This window comes from Dromiciops gliroides, chromosome 3 (genome assembly GCF_019393635.1).
Source record: "Dromiciops gliroides isolate mDroGli1 chromosome 3, mDroGli1.pri, whole genome shotgun sequence".
Taxonomy (NCBI): Eukaryota; Metazoa; Chordata; class Mammalia; order Microbiotheria; family Microbiotheriidae; genus Dromiciops; species Dromiciops gliroides.
In genome coordinates this window covers 254534133-254556408 of record NC_057863.1, presented here as the reverse complement: position 1 = coordinate 254556408, position 22276 = coordinate 254534133, and positions in this window count along the sequence as shown.

The following is a 22276-nucleotide window of genomic DNA, read 5'->3' as shown; positions in this document are numbered from 1 at the left end:
TAAGTCTAAATTCCTTACCTTTGCAAGTTCAGTTATCTAACCTCAGGTCACTTAGGTCATAGTTCTATTCTTGTGTCTTGTACCTCTACCCTTGTCTTGTGACTTATACCTCTATCCTTGTAACTTCACCCACTGCCCACATTCTAGAGAAATGTGATTAACCTGAATGTCAAACTTATTCAATCTACACTCTTGTAGGAATTCTCAGATTCCCTGAATCATGTCTTGTTTGTGGTTAAGGGGGCTTCAGAAGAGGAAGTCTAAATGTGGTAATATCAAGCTGATATTAGAGGGTTTTTTGTTTGTTTGTTTTAATGTTGTAATCAAATTGGAAGAAGGCAAACCAAAGTTAATGGAGATTTTGCCCTGTCATTTTATAAATAACCATAAAAGATTCTGCCAACCTTCACTTGGGCTCTTTGCTTGTTGAAAGTCCATTGGGGGACAGATAAGTGGTGCAATGGACAAAACACCGGCCCTGAATTCAGGGCCTCAGACACTTGACATTTACTAGCTGTGTGACCCTGGGCAAGTTACTTAACCCTCATTGCCCCACAAAAAAAAAAAAAAAAAGAAAGAAAGAAAGAAAGAAAGTCCACTGACCCCATTTGCTGGCAATTGCTAGTCTTGTTAATAAATGGATCATGCTTGAAACTTGGTCTCTCAGAATTTCTTTCACAACATAGCCCTTTCGGTTTACTTTCAAATTGTTCTCTAGAACAGTCAGACCAGTTCATGATGGGTCAGATTTTAAGAGGATAACCAGTTTATTAGAAACATTACTTCAGTGCCAACTGTCTTTACTGTTACTATTCATGATACAGAATCATTAAAGGGGTGAGTAGAGGAAAAAGAATAAAAGTGTAAAAGGAAGCAAATTTAGAAATTGCCAAAATTAGGAGTAACTGAGTAAAGTGGAAAGAATACTTGCTTTCCCATCCAAGGACTTCTATTCAGATCCTTAGTCTGAAACTTAATCCCTGCATGACTTTGGGCAAGTCACCTAAACCTAATTTCTATGGGTCTTGGGCTCTTCATATGTAAAATGAGGTTAGACTAGAACCCCCAAGGTTCCTTCCAGCTCTGAATTTATGACTCTATGACCCAATGTTTTACAAATTAGGAACCTGAGGCACATATGGACTAACAAATTACTAAAACAAGATTAAGGGAGTTAAAATCTCACTTAAAACTATGTGGTGGATAAAGCGCTGGCCCTGGATTCAGGAGGACCTGAGTTCAAATCCAGCTTCAGACAGTCAACACTTACTAGCTGTGTAACCTTGGGAAAGTCACTTAACCCTCATTGCCCCACCAAAAAAATTAAAAAAAAAACTATATGCTTGGCGCTTTATTCTCTTTGAATGCAGTGGTAACTTTGTGTTCAAAACTGATACAAGAGAAATAAAGACCAAGTGAAAATCATACATTTAGTTAAATTAGTGAAAAAGTTAATATTGAATGTGTGATGGATGGAGAATGTGAAATCTCTCCTGTTTTTCTGAGAGATTAAAAAATAGAATAGGTAGCATTTTTTCTAGGCCCTCAGCATCTTGTCACCTCTCCTGGTTCTGCTGCACCCATTGAATAAGGTATCCAGAGACCATGCCCTGAAAGAGCTAAGTTACATATCTTTCCAATTCTGACCCAGAGCCATACTATATTTATTTGTAAGAGTCCGCTATATCTATTTTTGGGGTGGGGCGGGGGGGAAGGATCCATTTAACTTTTATTTTCTTTTTTAAATTATGATTTATAATTTTATTTTTCCCAAATTACAGGTAAAAACAATTTTTTAACGTTGATTTTCAAAACTTTGTGTTCCAAATTCTCTTGCTCCCTCCCTCCCCACCCTCCTTAAGAACAAAAGCAATTCAATATAAGTTATACATGTGTAGTCATGCAAAACATTTCCACATTATTCAGGTTGTGAAAGAAAACAGACCAAAAATAAAAAGGAATTAAAAAAAAATTATGCTTCAATCTGTATTCAAACAACATCAGTTTTTTTTTTCTGGAGAAAGATTGCATTTTTCATAATTCCTTCAGACTTCTCTTGGATCATTGTATTGATGAAAATAGCTAAGTCATTCACAGATGATCATCTTACAATATTGCTGTTACTTTGTATGTAGTACATTTCACTTTGCATCAACTCATGTAAGTCTTTCCAGGTTTTGCTGATAGCATTCTGCTCATCATTTCTTATAGCACAATAGTTAGTGTTCCATGATAATCTCATCCCACAATTTGTTCAGTCATTCCCCAATTGATGGGCATCTCTCAATTTCAAATTCAACTTTTTGTTTTTTATCTCTTTTTGGATGCCAATCTAGTGGTGGTATTACTAGGTCAAAGAGTATGCTTTGACCATAGTTCCAAATTGCTTTACAGAATGTTTGAGTTACAGTGTGTGTGTGTGTGTGTGTGTGTGTGTGTGTGTGTGTTTCATATGGCTATAGGTAGCTTTGATTATTTTATCTGAAAACTTCATCCCTTTTTTTTTTTTGGTGAGGCAATTGGGGTTAAGTGACTTGCCCAGGGTCACACAGCTAGTAAGTGTCAAGGGTCTGAGGCCAAATTTGAACTCAGGTCCTCCTGAATTCAGGGCCGGCGCTCTATCCACTGTGCTACCTAGCTGCCCCAAATTTCATCCCTTTTGATCATCTATCAACTGGGGAGAGTCCACTATATCTAACCAATCACAGATCTAGCCATGCTTTATCCCAGTGTTCTCATACTTTGTACCTCTTGCTCTGAGAAGAGCAATCAAATCAAGATTACCATTGCTTCTAGTATGGTAGCATCAACTGACTGCATTATTGCTACAAACATCATATCTGTAACTTCTGAGACCTAGGCAAGAGCTCCCTTATACTGGTTGTCTTCCTCTACTAAAATGCAAGTTCCTTAATCACCGGGGATGTTCTGCTTTTGTATTTGAATCCCTAGCTTTTTAAACAAACAACTCCCTTTTAATTCAAATTTTTTCATGCTCCTGTGTATTTCAAAAAGACAAAGGGAAAAATTATTCATGGTGTTACCTTTTGTATTCAGCTTACATATTCATTTTAATCTTATTGTAGTATATGATATAAATATCACTCTCAACCTAATTTCTGCCTAACTACTTTCCAATTTTCCCCATACGTTCTTGTCAAATGGAGAGTTCTTTTCCAAGTAATTTCTTTTCTGGAACACTAGCTTATTGAGTTTGATTTCTTCTGATTCTTCCTTTTCTGAAATGCTCATATTTTACTTAATGCTACGATAATCTTTTGAGTTCAAGAACAAACTTATATTATTTCCTGCCTTTCAAAGAAGGGGAAACTGAAATATGAAAAATACAATAATAAGCAAATTGTCTATATGTTCTAATTTCTACATGCAGTAGTATACCCCATATCAAGTACTGATCAAGCTTTTTTCAAAATGTGATCCACAAACAGACTCTTGAATACACAAACACACAAGGAGACAGGGAGACAGAAGAAAAATACAGCTTTCTTTTTTTGGTTGCTTGTTTTACCAGAGAGAGGCCAAAGAATTGTACTGATGAAGTGAAGACTGGGAAGAACAGCATTTTAGAAGAGAAGAGTAGCCAAGGATGACAGAAGTGGTTGGTGTGGGTGGGGTGAATACAGTGGCAACACAACCAAAGAATTACTTCAGAGTCTATATTTCCAGTTGTTTAAGTGATTTGAAATTCCTTTGCTACTAGTTTGAAGAAAACTACTCTGAATGACAGTACTTTAACATTCTAGGCAAAGTGTAGGCGAAAGTTTTCTAGAAAGCAAAACTTATAGAAAAGATGTAAGCTATTTATTTGCTTATAAATGACCAATTTAGTCATTTGTCAATCATATTTTAAGGACATGTTAAATGGAAAATATTGGAATTGACACTTGGGGAACCATAATATCTCTGATCTGATGGAATTTATAATCCAACAAGAATATCATACATCATCTCAGTAATTCTAATTGGTTTACAATTATCTTTGCTTTCCTTCCTACCCATTTTTATATATCAATTCAACACCTATTATGCCATAGTGAGTTGTTGATCTATGTGATTCACAAAGGATCAAATTTAATTCCAAAATAAAATCAATCCAGGGCAGCTAGAGCACTGGCCCTGGATTCAGGAGGACCTGAGTTCAAATCTAGCCTCAGACACTTGACACTTACTAGCCTCAACCAAAAAAAATTAAAAAAAATAAAATCAATCCCAAGTAAAATTTAATGTGATCTTTCAAATAAAATTTTAAAAGATATTAGTAAAAATAAATGTTTGTTTCTTATTTTTCTTTCCATTTAACACCAAGCCATTGAATAGGACTGGTGTGGTAGAAAGAGCCGTAGATTTGGAGTCAGAACCTCAAAAACTTACTTGCTGTGGGACCTTGAGTAAGTCACTCAACTTCTATCTGCCTCATTTTCCTCATCCTAATGTAGATAATCTTAGCACCTACCTCTCAGAATTGTTGTGAGGGTAGAAAGAGATGTTATTTATATTCAACTTAGTTTTCAGATCTGCATTCTCTTCCCAACTCATTGAAAAAAGGAAAAAAAAAAACAAAATCCATTACAAACATGTATAGTCAAGGAAATCATAAATTCTATATAAATGCTAGATGTTATTGCTATTAACAAAAAGGACTAATGTCATTTGCATTTTATTGTTAAAATAAAACATTTTTCTTTTTTTTTTGCGAGGCAATGAGGGTTAAGTGACTTGCTCAGGGTCACACAGCTAGTAAGTGTCAAGTGTCTGAGGCCAGATGTGAACCCAGGTTCTCCTGAATCCAAGACCCATGCTTTATCCACTTACACCACCTAGCTGCCCCCAAGAATTCTATTTCAAAGTTCCTATTAGATAAAGAATATGTTTCCAACTTTTTCATTTCTTTATGAAGCATGAAACTTCTTATATTTTTGATAAGAAAATATATGCATTGATTAGGTTCATAAATACACTGAATCATTTGGGAGCACTGCCTCATATGGGGATTCAAACAATTAAATAAGGATTCATTAAGTGCCCAAGTCAGGCATTTTGCTGGGAACTGGGGATATAAAGGCAAAAATGAAACAGTCTCTGCTTTTAACTATTTGTTCCTACCTTTCCAGTCTTCTTACACTTTATTCCCTTTTACAAAATTTAAGATAAAGCAACACCAGCTACTTGGAATTCTTCAAACATGCTATCTCCTATCACTGCATTTACACTATCTCCCATTCTTTTGATTGATTGAATAGAGATGTTCTCACTTGAGGATGTTATTAGGGAATAAAGCATTTTGTTAGATATTTTATGTGGGATGGTTGTGATCAGTGTGACTGATTCAATCAACCTCCACTCTTACCAGTATGTGCAAAATGTATATAAAATTAATACAAGTTAATTTCTGACAAGGAGACAGAGGTTGGGGGCATCAGCTGGATGAAGATCTAGCAAAGGAAACAGAGGAGTGGAAATATTGGTAGAAGAAGAACCAGGAGAGATTGGTGTCTCAAAAACCTTGAGAAAAGAGAGTATCAATGAAAAAGTGATCAAGTGTCAAAAGTGAGCAGAACCCAGAGAACCTTGAACACAGATAGCAATATTGTTCAATGAAGAACTGTGAATGACTTAATTATTCTCAGCAATATAATGATCCAAGACAATCTGAAAGGACTAATGATGAAGCATACTATCCACCTCCAAAGAAATAACCAATATTGGATGCTGTCAGAAAAACCTGAAAAGACCTCCATGAGCTGATGCAAATTGAAATGTACCTTATACAAAATAACAGCAATATTGCAAAATAATCTGCTGTGAATGACTTGGTTATTTTCAGCAATGCAATGATCCAAGACAACTCTGAAACTCTTGTGAAAAATGCAATCCATCTATAGAGAGAGAACTGATGGTATCTGAATACAGATTGAAGCATATTTTTTTTTGTTAGTTCCTTTATCTGAAGTTTTGTTTTTGTCTGTTTTCTTTTACATCCTGGCTAATGTGGAAATGTTTTGCATGACAGTTCATAGATAGCTTATATTGAATTGCTTGAGTTCTTGGTGGGGGGTATGGAGAGAGGGAGGAAGAGAATTTGGAACACAAAGTTTTTTGGTTTTGTTTTTGGGGTTTTTTTGGGCAGGCAATAGGGGGTTAAGTGACTTGCCCAGGGTCACACAGCTAGTAAGTGTCAAGTGTCTGAGGCCGGATTTGAACTCAGGTACCCCTGAATCCAGGGCCAGTGCTTTAACCACTGCACCATCTAGCTGCCCCCCCGGAACACAAAGTTTTAAAAAAATTGATGTCAAAATTTGTATTTTACATGTGATTTGGGAAAATCAAATTCTAAATATTGAAAATTTTTTTAAAAGAACTGATAATCATTGAACACAGACTTAAGCAAGTTATTTTTCACTCTTTCATTTTTTTCCTTTATTCAAGTTTCCTTATACAAAATGACTAATATGGTAATATTTTGCATAAACAATCATGTATAACCTTTAGCTCATTCTTTACCACCTCAGGGAGGGGAGAGGGGAGAAAGGGAAGGAGAGATAAAATTTAAAACTCAAAACTTTAAATAAATATGGTCATTATTTAAATAAATATAATACAATGCAATAAAAATAGTCCTATCAAAAAAAAAATAAAAGGCTGCAGTGAGATCAAGGAGAATGAGGATTGAGAAAAGGTCATTGGGTTTGGCAACTAAAAGATCATTTGTAACTTTGGGGAAAGCAGTTTCAGTGTAAGGATAAGGTCAGAAACGAGGTTGTAACAGATTAAGAAGAGAGTGAGAGGAGAGAAAGTGGAGGCAGCTACTTTTTGAGCAGTTTTTGAGTTGTTCTGGCCTACAAAGGCCAGAAGAAACACAGGAAAATAATTAGTGGGGATAGAAGAATTAAGTAAAGGTTGTTTCAGAATAGGGGAGACATGCACATGTTTGTAGGAAGCAGGAAATTAACCATTGGCAGGGAAACTGAGTTGGAATGACAGAGGAAATAAGATAGAATGAGATTGTCTGAATGGATAGAGGGTTTTATCTTTACTAAGAAGTAAGGCCAACTCTTCATGTGAGGCAGATTGAAGGAGATAGGGGCAGAATACATCTGAATGATAAAAGATAATGAAAAGGGGGAGAAGAGGGAGCTTATGGCAATTTTTTTTCTTGTAAAATATGAAGCAAGGTTCTCAGTTGGGGTGGGGGTGGGGGGTGGCAGAGCCATGAGAGGTTTGAAGAGGAATGGAATGATTTGGAAAGGCTGATGTGGAGAGTGGGATAGTAGGTTACTAAGAGAGGTATAGAAAAAGTGCCTAGTAGCAATGAAGGAACAATTGAGAGTATGTAACATAAATTTGTAATGAACCTAGTTAGAATGGTTGTATGATTTTCTCCATCTTCAATAAGTAGCCCATGTGCAAGAATGAAGGTGGGAGTGACCTAAGGCTGAGACTTGGCCTGGTAATTGTTAATATGAGGAGGAGGCTAGGTATTTAAGAGAGTACAGTGTAGAGTTGAAATAATTCAACAAGGGGTCAAAATGGGAAAGAGGAAAGAATTAGTATAGGGGAGAAATCGAGGGGTCAAAGGATTGAGATCATGGTGCAGGTTAAGAGTAGTAGGGTTTTATAAGGAAGAGGTGAAAAACCAATTAGGTTATAGTCAGATAAAGGGATTTCAAAATTATTCAACATAGAAGTAGTACACTTGTGGGTGTTGACAAGATCAAAGATAAGACTACCTTTATGTAGCTCATAGGAGATGAATTGGGAAGTGAGTCATTAGGATGTTTCAGGAAGACTATATCTATATCTATATTGAATCCCCTAGAATTAAGGCAGGAGTTGGTAAGAAGGAGAGAAAAATTCGAAGCCAGGTATTGAACTCAATGTGCAAGAAGTGGCAGTGACTTGGGGTTCTGTAGATAACAGCTACCAGGATTTTGATTGGGTGGTAGATATGAATAGCGTGAACCTCAAAGGAGGTGAGATTCTAAGTAATAATAAAGGTAGGGGATAACCTGGTGGTGGCAATGGGGAGCAAAAAGTATTCCAACTTTTGGGCATCAACCAGTGAGCCAAGGAGAAGAATGAAGATGGAGGCAGTAGTGGAAAGAGTGTCCAGGAAGGCTGTCATCTGGTGGGGGAGGCCGATTTCAGCAATAGCTAGTAGATGGACAGAGTGAGAGAGGAAAAGACTTAGGATGAAGGGAACAGGATGAATGGGTATTCCAGAGAGCATAGTGAAAGGGCTGAGCGATGTTTGTTGAAACTTTGGTGTGGGAGCATTGAGGAAATGAGAAAAAGGAATCCAGTTGTAAAGGCATGGAATGGGGATTGGATTTTATTTATAGAGGCTCAGAATCATTGGGATGGGAAGAGTATGACAAAGTGTTTTGTTATAATGTTTACCACTGAGAGGAGGGTGCAAGTGCGAGGATATTGGAGATCAATCTAGAGACAAGTTCAGTATGAGACAGCAAGCATTAGGTCAAATGAAAGTCCCCATTTCATTACTCTTCTTCCTTTCCAAAGGGAGGAGATTAGTGGGAAAAGGGCATAGCAGGAGATGGAAGTCCAATTGGCACAGGAGGAGAAAAAATTCCCATTCCCAACTAACTTTCCTCTTCTCCCCTAGGATGATTGCAACATGAGATAGAAGGCCTGAGGTCAAAGGTTGCTTCTCTTTGCAGCAAAGGTTCACCCTACCCCAGATGGGGACTAGACTGGTAGCAGGAGGTTGAAATTGCTTGGGCTGGCACACATGAAGTCATTGATTTGGGGCCTATGGGAGATTGGTGGCCCAGTCCCTTGCTTCCATCCCTCAGGAGATCCACTGCATCCAGCAGGAGACAGAAAGCATAAAGCTGGGTCAAAGGGACATTTAGCTCCTCTTCTCATGTGAGGAGGCTGGTGTTGAGGTGGTAGCAAGAAGTGACAGACTCCCTACACAGGAGAAATCAGAAAAGGTCTCATAGAGAAGGTGACCTTTAATCTGAATTTTGAAGGAAACCAGGAATTTTAAGAGATGGAGGTGAGGAGTGATGAAACAAAATGAACTGCTCTCCTGCTCCCCCCCCCCAAAAAAAAAAACTTGATGAAAAGATTGGTTTCAATTCTTAATTTGAAGTAGTCTTGTAAATAATGCTTAATTTTCATGAAGCTTTTGAAAATGTAGTTCTATCTTTCATGTAGAACTTGTGTCTCAGTAATAGCAATACTGTAATGATGATCAACTGTGAAAGATTAAGCTACTCTGATCAAGAAAATGATTGAAGATAATTCTAAAGGATCTACGATGAAAAATGCTATCCATCTTCAGAGAGAGAACTGATGAACTCTGAGTGCAGATTGAAACATACTCTTTTCACTTTATTTTTCTTGGGTTTTTTTGCATGTGTGTTTTCTTTTGCAACATGGCTAATATGGAAATATATTTTGCATGACTTCATATGCATATTGAAATCCTATTGCTTGACTTCTCAAGGGGTGGGAAATGGGAAGGTGGGAGGGAAAGACTTTGAAACTCAAAAAGTTTTAAAAAATCAATGTTAATTTAAAAATGTAATTGGGAAAAATTTAATTAAATAAAATATATGTTTTTTAAAAATGAACTTCAGTGTCGAAGATGCTATAAAAACAAGCTATTAGAGAAGAATGATTAGACAGAGCCTATATTATTAAAGTATTAAAGAAGAATATTAAATAATAGGCAAGTATGGAAATATAGTGAAGGTTAAGGATTAAGGATTCCTTAAAGTAGAGGAGGGGGAAAATTAACATATAAAATGGAATAGAAGAAATTTTAGTCAGATGTGAAATAAGGTCATTAGCAGAAAAACAGAATTATAGGTATCCTATATTGTAGAGACACCTACTGGCCATTTAAATTCACTCATCTTACTTAACATCTTATAAATATAGAATTCTATCATTCATTTTATCCAGATCCTCTAATCAATTAAGCATTCACATCATGAATATGATGCATGATTTATGCCAGCAATTTAGTGAAGTGAATTTTGTTCTTTGAGTCTGGAAAGAAAACTGTGTTACCATGTCAACTTTGTTAACAGTTATTTTAATAGAATTTTAAATTAAACTTTTTGGTCCTTAATCTGCTATTAAAGTATTACTTTAAAACTCACTGAACAAGTCTACTTAATAAAAACAATAAACTATTTCCTGCTTTAAAAGTACAAAATAATGCTGACAACCAAAATAGAAAGACAAGTTACTCAAGAACATAGCAATTCCTCAAATAAATGATAAGATCTTTGGCATTATGGATCATGTCTTATGCTATATCTATGTCCCCTGAAGTGCCCAAAATGGTACTGAGCAAAGCAAGTAATCAACAAATACTTATGTGATTAGCTTACTGGTCATGATAAATGTATTTTCATGGGCTTGCTATCATGATTATAATATGAGATGTATAATTCATTCACATTTTCTATTACTGAACATCCTAATTTATTTTTTTTACTGATTTTTTTTTAGTGAGGCAATTGGGGTTAAGTGACTTGCCCAGGGTCACACAGCTAGTAAATATTAATTGTCTGAGGCTGGATTTGAACTCAGGTACTCCTGACTCCAGGGCCGGTGCTCTATCCACTGCACCACCTAGCTGCCCCCGAACATCCTAATTTTTTAATAGGATTTAATTTTAATTTGAAGAATTGAACATTTTTAAGTTTCAAGAAAAAATGCATATTGTCATTGTCAACATCTTAATATGTGTGTTTGAGTGTATGTACATATATGTATAAGATTTAAAATAAAGAACATGTTATCATGAATATTTCATTTCCTTAGAGGAGGGCTCAATAAATGGTCAATTAGAACTAAATAGTCAGTTTTCAAGTTGGATCTCATCAATTTCATTGCTGACAGACACTATTCCATTTTTCCCTTTCCATCTTGACAAACTGAAAGGCACATGAACAAGATTTCCAGAATATAGATCTAGTTCACCTTTTCAAAGTGTTTCAATTATGAAAAAAGTTAACAGTTAATATTCAACATTTGCCCATATAGCTTTGGTAACTTCAAGCTTTCATGTGACTTCATTAGTAACCTCATTTTTTCTTTTGCATTTCGTGACTGCACAGTAGAGAAAAAAAAAATGAGACATGCAATGGAGGAAAGTTTGTGGAGCAGAAGATATCCTACCAGGGACTTCACTGGTCTTGTTAATCTTACCATCATAAAGAGCTTCTCATTCACTCATTGCATATTTTCATTGTCTGCATTCAAACTCAATTTTGGTGTTACAATTATGCCCCCAAATTGTAGTGAAAATCCTTTGGGCTCTAAGCCCAAGCATGCAAAGTGAGTGATGCAGCTTAGTGAGAAAATACAGATAAATCAGGCCAGAATGTCTACAGTTGCTGTCAGCTGCAAAAAATGACAGTTTGGGGGGGCAGCTAGGTGGTGCAGTGGATAAAGCACCGGTCCTGGATTCAGAAGGACCTGAGTTCAAATCTAGCCTCGGACACTTGACACTAGCTGTGTGACCCTGGACAAGTCACTTAACTCTCATTGGCCTGAAAAAAATATATTACAGGTTTTGGTGTTCATGGGAACCTAACTCCCCATTTCCCATAATTTTAACATGTCAATATTAATTTATTTTGTTTTGGGGCCATTTTCTAGGAACATTACCCCTGTGATTAACTGTATGTCAAAATTATCATTACATTCTTTTTCTACAACAAAAGTCTAGAATGATTATATCCTTGAAAATCCTCTCCATTTTGTCATTTTTATCATTAGCTTCCCTTTCTAGCTTTTAATTAAACAGTCCTTTAATTATATATTTCAGCTGTTTTCTAGGAATTGAAGTCACATCTATTGGACTATAGTGGGCATTCTCTTCCCTTTTTTGAAAATTGAGACATCTATCCTCAATCCTACAATTCTACTATTTTTCTTTAAGATTTCTCAAACACATCACTGATGGTGATTCAGCAATCATACCTATAGTTCTTACCCAAGGATGTAATTTACATGGTTAAAGTGACCTGTTCCATCAAGGGCAGGTAAGAGCTTTCTATCACCTTACTTATCTTGTGTATCAACTCCTTGTTAGTTACTTTTATTCAGTTATTTCCAGATCAAGGAAAATAAAAATTAAGCCTCTGCTACCTCTCTGTTGTTAGCACCATGTAGTGCTGTGGTAAGAGATGTATACAAGGGAGCTACTTATCTCTGCCAAGGCATGTGAGCTCTAGAATACCACTCCCTACCCCCCAAAGAGATTGGCTTCCAACTGAGAGACTGCAAACTGAGAGTGTCAGAAGAGAACTATTACCATCTGTTGGAGAACCACAGGCAAAGTGATGCTGCACAAGATAGAAGAGGTTCAATGATAACAAACTGATGGGGAGCAATGATCCCACCATCTGGTAGGCATGAGAGAGAATAGAGATAGTGTAATGAGTTATACTGTGCCAGAGGAATTATTGAAGAGAATACATAAAGCTTCAGTAGAAAAATATATATGATGCCACATAAGACACAGAACCTACCATGACAGTTAATGACTGTGGCTTTATAGGCCTTCAGAAAAGGTTGCTCATAGAAGACAATAATTTTTCTCAGAGTGTGAGTTCTATTTGTTCCCTTTGATCTGCAAATACATTTGTTCATTCTTTGAGGCTTTTGAATTGTGTATGCAAGGAGAGTTGGTAAAAACAAAAAACCCCACTATGAATAGTGTCAGATAGTAATGTTCTCAGATTCTCAGAGGGTACAAGGAATCAGAAAAATGAAAAATCTTCTAAAACATAGCCAGTTCAATCAGAAAGCCCTAGATTCAGGCATTCAAGATACTGCAAAGCTTCTGGCATAAGTGTTATGGTTCTGATTTTTGTGGTTAGTTAAGTGTGGGAGAGCGGGTTAGGACAGCCATTAACAATTCTCCCACTCCAGCCCTAGTCCAATTGATTAAAAAACAAAATAACGGAAAGGAAAGGTAATAGAGACAAGGTGTTAATATGTTCATCAAAATGCAAAGAAAGTGAGAAGAAACTTCTCTGATGGAATTATACAACAGCTGGCCATTGCATGGTCAAAGCTGTCCCAGTCATTCTTTTACATCTGCTGTATTAATATTGCTTGAGTTCGGTGTTTTTACTAAAAACATATTCCAGTATTATCAGGTAGAATAAGTTTCTAAGATTAGGAAGATTGAAATAGGTTAAAAACTGCTGGCAAGGAAGTTCCCTGGAGTCTCAGGTAATTTCTGCAAAAGTTCCCAATCTGGTATTATAGTCTTCTTTCACAAAGGGCCCAGAGCTGTATCCCAAATAAATCCATCTAGGTATAAAGTTAACACAAACTATCCCAGATATGCACCACAACTTCCTTGCCTACAACAGCTCAACTGGTATTGAGGAAATGGCAGAAACTAACTCATTCCTTCCTAGTAGCACCAGTACTACAGCCCCAAATGTGGGCCATCCCCCTGTAAGTCTTTAAAGATGAAGGACACATACATACATACATACTCAGTTAAGTTTAGAAATCTATCTTACCATTACAAGAAAGTACCTTACAGGAAAGTAAGAGGGGAAGGGGATAAAAGAAAGTGGGGGGGGGGACTGATAGAAGGATGGGCAGATTGGGGGAGGTAAAAATCAGAAGCAAAACACTTTTGAGAATGAACAGGATAAAAGGAGAGAGAGTAGGATAAATGAGGAATATATGGTGGAAGGAAATACATAGCTGGCAATCATTACTGTGAAAAAAATTTACATAAATTTCTCTTATAAAGATTTTATTCCTCAAACATATAGAAAATTGAGTCAAATTTATAGAAATAAGAGCCATTCCTCAATTGATAAATCATGGAAAGATATGAACAGGAAGTTTTCAGAAAAAGTGATCTGAGCTATCTGTGATCATATGAGGTTCCCTGAATCACTATTGATTGGAGAGATGCAAATTAAAAAAAAATTCTGAGATACTACCACACACCTATCAGATAGACCAATATGACAGAAAAAGAAAATGATAGATGTGGGAGGGAATGTGGGAAAGTTAAAACACTAATGCATTGTTGATGAAGTGGACTGATTCAATAATTCTGGAAAGCAATTTGGAACTATGCCCAAAGAGCTATAAAACCATGCACACCTTTTGATCAAGCAATACCACTACTAGGTATGTATCCCAAAGAGATTAAAAAAACAAAAAGGAAAAAGATCTTTATGTACAAAAAATATTTATAGCAGCTCTTTTAGCGGTGATAAAGAATAAGAAATTGAGGAGGTGTCCATCAATTGGGGAATTCTGAACAAGCTGTTATATATGATTGTGATGGAATACTATTGTTCTTTAAGAAATGATGAGCAGGATGCTCTCAGAAAAACCTGAAAATCCTTACAAAAACTGATGCAAAGTGAAATGAGTAAGAACCAAAAGAACATCATACACAGTAACAGCAATATTGTATGATGATCTACTGTGAATAAATTAGCTATTCCCAGCAATACAATGATCCAAGACAATTCTGAAGGACTTATGATGAAGGTACTTTCCATCTCCAAAAAAAAGAACTGGTAGAGTCTGAATGCAGGTCAAAGATACTTTTTCTTTACTTTCCTTATTTTCCTTGAGTTTTTTGGTCTCTGTTTTCTTTCACAACATGACTTACATTAAAATGTGTTTTGCATGACTACACATATAACCTAAGCTAGAATGCTTGCTTTCTCAGTGAAGGGGGAAAGAAGTAGAAAGAAAATTTTGAACTCAAAATTTGAAGAAAAAAAGAATACTAAAATTGTTTCTACATATAATTGGAAAATTTTATATAAAATTAAATTGAATTAAAGACAAAAGGGCAGCTAAGTGGCACAGTGGATCAAGCGCTGGCCCTGGAGTCAGGAGGACCTGAGTTCAAATCCAACCTCAGATACTTCACACTTACTAGCTTTGTGACCCTGGGAAAGTTACTTAACCCCAATTACCTTGCCCACTCCCCCCGCCCCCAAATGAAGGACACACTCTCTATAAAGATATCAGGAGGGAAAAGCCAAGGATTTTCTGGTAGCAAAGAAAATTAGACCTGGCAGCCAGGAGTCAATCTGTATAGATGAACATATTTAGGAAAACCACCTAAATGATATGATCAACAGGGATCAGTCTAATGATATTATGAGAAGAGAAAGATAAGAGTTAAAACAAGCACTTGGAGCAAAATCCATTATGCCTCAGCTAAGAACAAAACAAAACCAAAAAAAGCAAGGTTAGCAATTATGATTTCAGACAAAGTAAGAGGAAAAAGACTTAATTTTCAAAGATAAATAGGGAAACAACATAGTGCTTAAAGGTAACGTGGATAATGAATTAATTTCTTTTTTATGTTATAATATTTAGAATTTTATTTTCCCAAATTACATGTAAAATACAAATTTTGACATAAATTTTTAAAACTTTGTGTTCCAAATTCTCTTCCTCTCTCCCTTCCCAACCCCCCTCCAAGAACTCAAGCAATTCAATATAAGCTATCCATGAGCAGTCATGCAAAACATTTCCACATTAGCCAGGTTGCAAAAGAACACAGACAAAAACAAAACTTCAAATAAAGGAACTAACAAAAAAAATTATGCTTCAATCTGTATTCAGATACCATCAGTTCTCTCTCTATAGATGGATTGCATTTTTCATAAGAGCTTCAGAGTTGTCTTAGATCATTGCATTGCTGAAAATAACAAAGTCATTCACAGCAGATTATTTTACAATATTGCTGTTATTTTCTATAAGGTACATTTCATTTTACATCAGCTCATGTAGGTCTTTCCAGAGTTTTCTGATAGCATCCTGCTCATCATTTTTTTTTTTATAGTAAACTACATTTATGTAGTACCTTAAGGAGAGATTTCCTTACGATAAATCCATGAGATTGATTATTGCAACAACAGTAATAGATAACATTTATATAATATCTTATACCTGACAAAGAATTTTCTTCACAATAGCCCAGCAAAGTAAGTACCATAAATTTGCCATAATCATCATGATTCAATTACCATCCATCAATACTCCTCCTCATCATCCTCAATCAATCCTCCTCATCATCAAGCGGTCCTCATATTCATCAATCAATCCTCATCTTTATCCAATCATCATCAATCCATCCATCAATCATCATCATGATCATCTTACATTACTCTTGCTTCTGCTTCAATTTTTTTTCACAGTTACTATTGTTAACTGTTTCCCTCCATCCTATTCTTCTCCCTCATGATATTTACTCTATTATTGATCTTCTTTTACCCTATCCCTCCTCAAAAGTGTTTTGCTTCTGACTGCCACCTCCTCCAATCTGCTCTCCCTTCTTTCACCCCTCCCTCTTATCCCCTTCCTCTCTTACTTTCCTGCAGGGTTAGATAGATTACTCCACCCAATTAAGTGTGTATGTTATTCCCTCCTTGAGACAACTCTGATGAGAGTTGTCTTTAAGCCAATTCTGATGAGTGTAAGGCTCATTCACTAGCCCACTACTCCATCATCTCTCCCCCACTCCATAAGCCCTTTCCTTCTTCTTTTTTGTGTGTGTGGCAATTGGGGTTAAGAGACTTGCCCAGGGTCACACAGCTAGTAATTGTTAAGTGTCTGAGGCCAGATTTGAACTCAGGTCCTCCTGAATCCAGGGCTGGTGCTCTATTCACTGTGCCACCTAGCTGCCCCCTTTCCTGCTTCTTTGATGTGAGATTTCATCCCATTCTAACTCTCTCCTTCCCTCTCCCCCAGTGCAATCCTCTCCCCTCTCAATTTTACCCTAAAGATGTCATTATGGGGCAATTAGGTAACACAGTGGACAAAGCACCCACCCTGGACCCAGGAGAACCCTAGCCCAAATTCAGCCTCAGACACAAGACACTCACCAATTCCACAAACCCAGGCATGCTACTCAACCATGACTTCCCCACAAAAAATGATAAACAAAAAATAAATGATTTACAGATATCATCCTTCATAATCAATTCCTACCTGTTCCAACTATCTAAATTTATTCCTATCTTCTGCCCTAATACTGAGAAATTTCTTATGATTTAGATGTATCATCTTCTCATGTAGGAATGTAAACAGTTTAACCTTTTAACATCCCTCATGATTTCTTTTTCCTGTTTAACTTTTTTAAGCTTCTCTAGGGTCTTATATTTGAAAGTCAAATTTTCTATTCAGTTCGGATCTTTTCATCATGAATACCTGAAAGTCCTCTTTTTCATAGAAGTCCCATTTTTCCCCTTAAAACTTATAATCAGTTTTACTGGGCAGGTGATTTTTGGTTGTAATCCCAATTCCTTTGCTCTCCTGAATATCATCTTCCATGCTGTCCAATCCTTTAATGTAGAAGCTGCTAGATCTTGTGCTATCCTGACTGTGGCTCCCAAGTATTTAAATTGTTTCTTTTTGGTTGCTTGCAGTATTTTCTCCTTGACCTGGGAGCTCTGGAATTGGGCTATAATATTCCTGGAAGTTTTCATTTTGGGATCTCTTTCAGGAGATGGTCAGTGCATTCTTTAAATTTCTATTTTACCTACTGTTTCTAGAATATCAGGACAATTTTCCCTGACAATCTCTTGGAAGATGATGTCTAAGCTCTTATTTTGATCATGGTTTTCAAGTAGTCCAATAATTTTCAAATTATCTTTCCTGGATCTATTTTCCAGGTCAGCTGTTTTTCCAAGAAGATATTTCACATTGCCCTCTATTTTATTTATTCATTTGGATTTGTTTTATTGTGTCTTAGTTTCTCATTAAGTCACTAGTTTCCATTTGTTCAGTCCTAAATCTTAGGCAATTATTTTCTTCAGAGAGCTTTCCATTTGGCTTTTCAAGCTGTTGACTTTTTTCTCATGACTTTCCTGTACCACTCATTTTTCCTCTACCTCTTTCTTTATCTTCAAAGTCCTTTTTGACCACTTCTATGGACTGAAACCAATTCATATTTTTCTTGGAAGCTTTGGATGTTGGAGCCCTGATGTTGCTATCCTCTTCTGAGGGTGTACCTCAATCTTCCTTGTCATTAAAGAAACTTTCTGTAGTCCGCATATTTCTCTGCACATTTTGCCAGACTATTTCTTGACTTTTAACTCCTTCTTAAAGAGGGATACTGCTTCCAGGATACATTGTCACAAGCTTAAGTGGGTCCAAGGTGGTATCATTTAAGATGGGGCAGGTTCTTCACTTACCTGGCCTGTGATCTACACTGTAAATAACCCCAAGCCTACTTGCTATTCATCCAGGCAACAAAATTTTGTTTGCTGTAGTTGATAGCTCCAGCAAGTCTGTACCTCTCCCCCGACTTGGGTTGCCACTCAAGATTACTTCCTGGTTCCTAGCCGGGGGGGGGGGTGGCTGGAACAACTGAATTCTGCCTCAGCTCCAGTAGAGATCCCTATAATCTCGCCCCCACCTCACCCCACCAACTGCTCAAGTCTCTCAGCAGACCATGAGCTTAGTTCCAGAAGATGTCAGTGCTGTAGATAATTCAGAGGCTCTGGGGGCAAATTTCTCTGGCTCAGCCTTCCTGGCACTGGATCTGTGTCCATCTGCCCGAGTCTGGGCAGCCAGCTTCAGTCTGGATCTGTGTTTGGTTCAGCCCAGGTCTGGACAGCCAGTCTGGGGCTGGATCTGTGTCATGAATTAATTTCAATGCATAGCATATAGGCACCAAATAGCATAGCTTCTAAATTCTCAAGGAAAAACCAAATTAACTAAAAGGAGAAATATACAGTAAAATTATAATAATGGAAGACCTTATCTACTTCTTTTAGCTCTAGATAAATCTAAGAGAAAAAAAACAAGAAAAATATGAAATATTTTAATAGAATCATAGAAAAATTAGATTGATATATTTCTATTATTGAATAGAAATAGAAATGAGTATTCAATTCAATTAAATAAAAACATTCATTGAGTACCTACTACACACTAAACACTGTGTTAAGCACTGGGAATACAAAAATAGGCCAAAAAAATGACCCTGCCTTCAAGAAGGTTATAATCTAATAGAGGAGACAACATGAGATAGACAGGTATATATATATAGTTATATACATACATACATGTATATGTACATATATCTACACACACACGTGCAAATACACATACACATACAAACACACAAAGGAAGGAAATACAGGATAAATAGGAAATAATGAAGAGGGAATGCACTGGAATTTAGGACTAGGGAAGGCTTCTTCTAAAGGGTGGGATTTTAGTTGAGACTTAAAAGAAGTCAGAGTAGTACTTAAAGTAGTCAGAGTAGAGAAAGGAAAGAGATCCAGGTATAGGGGACAGAGAAGAAGCCAAGAGCCAAGAGATGGAGTATCTTGTTTGTGGAACAGCCAGGAGGCCAGTGTCACTATATTGAAGAATATGTGTTGGGTAGTTAGGTGAAAGAAGACTGTAAAAATAAGAAGGGACTAAGTCAAAAAGGGTTTTGAATGCCAAAAAGAGCATTTTGTATTTGCTCCTGCAGGTAATAGGAGACCGCTAGAGTTTATTGAGTAGGAGATGACATGATCAGACCCAAATTTTAGGAAAATCAATTGAATGGCTGAAAGTAGAATGGATTGGAGTGGGAAAGAGACTTGAGGCTAGTTATTTTGCTGATAGGTTGATAGGTTGTCTCATTATTATCATTCTATTTAATAAAATTACTTATTCATACTATGACTTGTTTTTTAACCCACTCATTTTTAAAGATGAGATTATTTAGTCTCCAATTATTATTATTTTTTTTTTTTGCAGGGCAATGAGGGTTAAGTGATTTGCCCAGGGTGACACAGCTAGTATGTGTCAGGTGTCTGAGGCTGGATTTGAACTCAGGTCCTCCTGAATCCAGGGCCAGTGCTTTATCCACTGTGCCACCTAGCTGCCCCCTCCAATTAATTTTTAATGTTCCCATGGTCCTTCATTAAATGTAATTTTTAATTGAATTATGATCTGAAAAAATTAATTTCATATGTCTGCTTTTCTACATTTAACTATAAAGTTTTTATGGACTAAATATATGGTCAATTTTTGTAAAGTGCCATTACCACTGAGAATAAGGTATATTTCCTTTTATTCCCAATCAGTTCTCTCCAAATGTCTATCATATCTAGCTAATCTAAGATTCTCTCCTTCTCCTTGACTTTTTCTTTATTTCTTTTTTGGTTTGATTTATCTAGTTCTGACAGGAGAAAGCTGAAATCCCCCACTGTTATAGTTTTACTATCTATTTCCACCTGTAATTCATTTTTTTTTCTTTAAAACACTAGATGCTGAAAGCAGGAAGACCCCAGTGCCAGAAACCTCGCTCCCCGCACCCGCACACACACACACCCTGCCCTCTCCCAATCACACTAGACTTTCTTCCCTGCTTAATAAAACCTTTCTTTGAATTTTTAGAGTTTTTCTTCTCTGTTAGGAAGAAGGGGATTTAAATCTCAAGAACTGGCCTTTGCATTCTCCAGTCTTCCTCTTTGGGGAATCAGAGATCTAAATTCCATTTGAGAGGTTTGCCTTGGTTTCCAAGGTGAATGGCTCATTCCAGCCAAACTGGAATACAAACTATTCCCTGAATTTAACATTCTATCTCATACTCCTGATCCCCAGTGATCCTTGCATTTTTTCCTCTCAAGCAGCATAAGTAGCCATTAGGTGAAAAAGACAAAGAGGTCTCATAGATTAGAAACAGAAGAAAAGCATTAATGGTCATTGCACACTATGCAAATAACTTATGAAAGCCACTACAGCAGGTCATTACCAAATTTATAAAAATAAAGAAAAAAGCTTTTTAAAATCTAAATAGTACTGTACATTGTTTTTGTTTTGTTTTGGTTTTTTGTTTGTTTTGTTTTGTTTTTTTGTAGGGTAATGAGGGTTAAGTGACTTGCCCAAGGTCACATAGCTAGTGTCAAGGGTCTGAGTCTGGATTTGAACTCAGGTCTTCCTGAATCCAAGGCCAGTGTTTTATCCACTGTGCCACCTAGCTGCCCAGTGCTGTACATTGTTAATGGTAATAAAACAGTGAATGTGATTTCTTAGATGAATCTGTACTAAAGTTTGGGTGAATATTATGACCAAACAGGAAAGAAAGAAAAGTTCTACTTGACAGTTTTAGACAATTTTAAACATGTGATTCAAAAGACTGGAAGTAAGTTTAGATAAAAGTGTCATCTGTATTTATAATAGCCTGGGAAAAGTCCAAACTCAATTTGGTTCAGAGTAAGTCAAGGAAAATAAGCCCAGCTCCTCTTTGGTTTAAGTGGATACTTAGGTGACATATTTTACAAAAGATACAGACTTAGCTCACTTAGCTCTAGATGGCCTAGAGCTAAGTATGGCTGAATGTTAAAGGAGGGGGAGGAGGAAGATGAAAAAACAGAAAACAGGAAGAGAAAACTTAAATAAATATAAAAAGGGAAATAAGAAGACAGAAAGAGAAGTATAGAAAGACAGCAATAAGATAAACACAAAGAAGACTAGAGAAGGCAAATATGGGAATTGAGAGAGTATGATTGAATGTATGAGTGAGTGGTGATTGAAGCCTAGCCAACACTGTTTAGAAAGCCTCAAATTGTATAAACATAAAGGATTCATTTGAAATTTTGAATTGTGATTCAAGAAAATAATCTCTCTCTCTCTCTCTCTCTCTCTCTCTCTCTCCACATACCTGTGTGTGCTTTATAGTATATTATTTTCTGACTCAGTTAACTGGGAGCTTAAAAAGTTGTTTTTTGTAGTTATGAAACCAATGCTAGGGGGCAGCTAGGTGGCGCAGTGGATAGAGCACCGGCCCTGGAGTCAGGAGGACCTGAGTTCAAATCCGGCCTCAGACACTTGATACCTACTAGCTGTGTGACCCTGGGCAAGTCACTTAACCCCAATTGCCTCACCAAAAAAAAAAAGAAAAAGAAAAAGAAAAGAAATCAATGCTAATATTAGCTTTGGTAAGCTTAAAGCTTGAGCTTTAGTAAGGGTAAAATTGCACTAAGGCTTTGGGGAAAATCCTGTTTTGTTAGTTTCAGGATTCTATATCTCTACTAATCAAGGATTAAAAAATAAATGCCACCATGGTCTAATTTTAAAACTACTTATCACTGTAAATTCTAAAATTTAAGTTGTTCAGTTCTAGATTGTATCAGTATGTGCTAAATTGGAACCAGATAACCAGGTTCTAGTTCTATGCAGCTCTGCCACTAAAACATCATTTAAATGCTCTGAATTTCACTTTCTTTTCTTCACCTGTGTGAAAATGGTTACT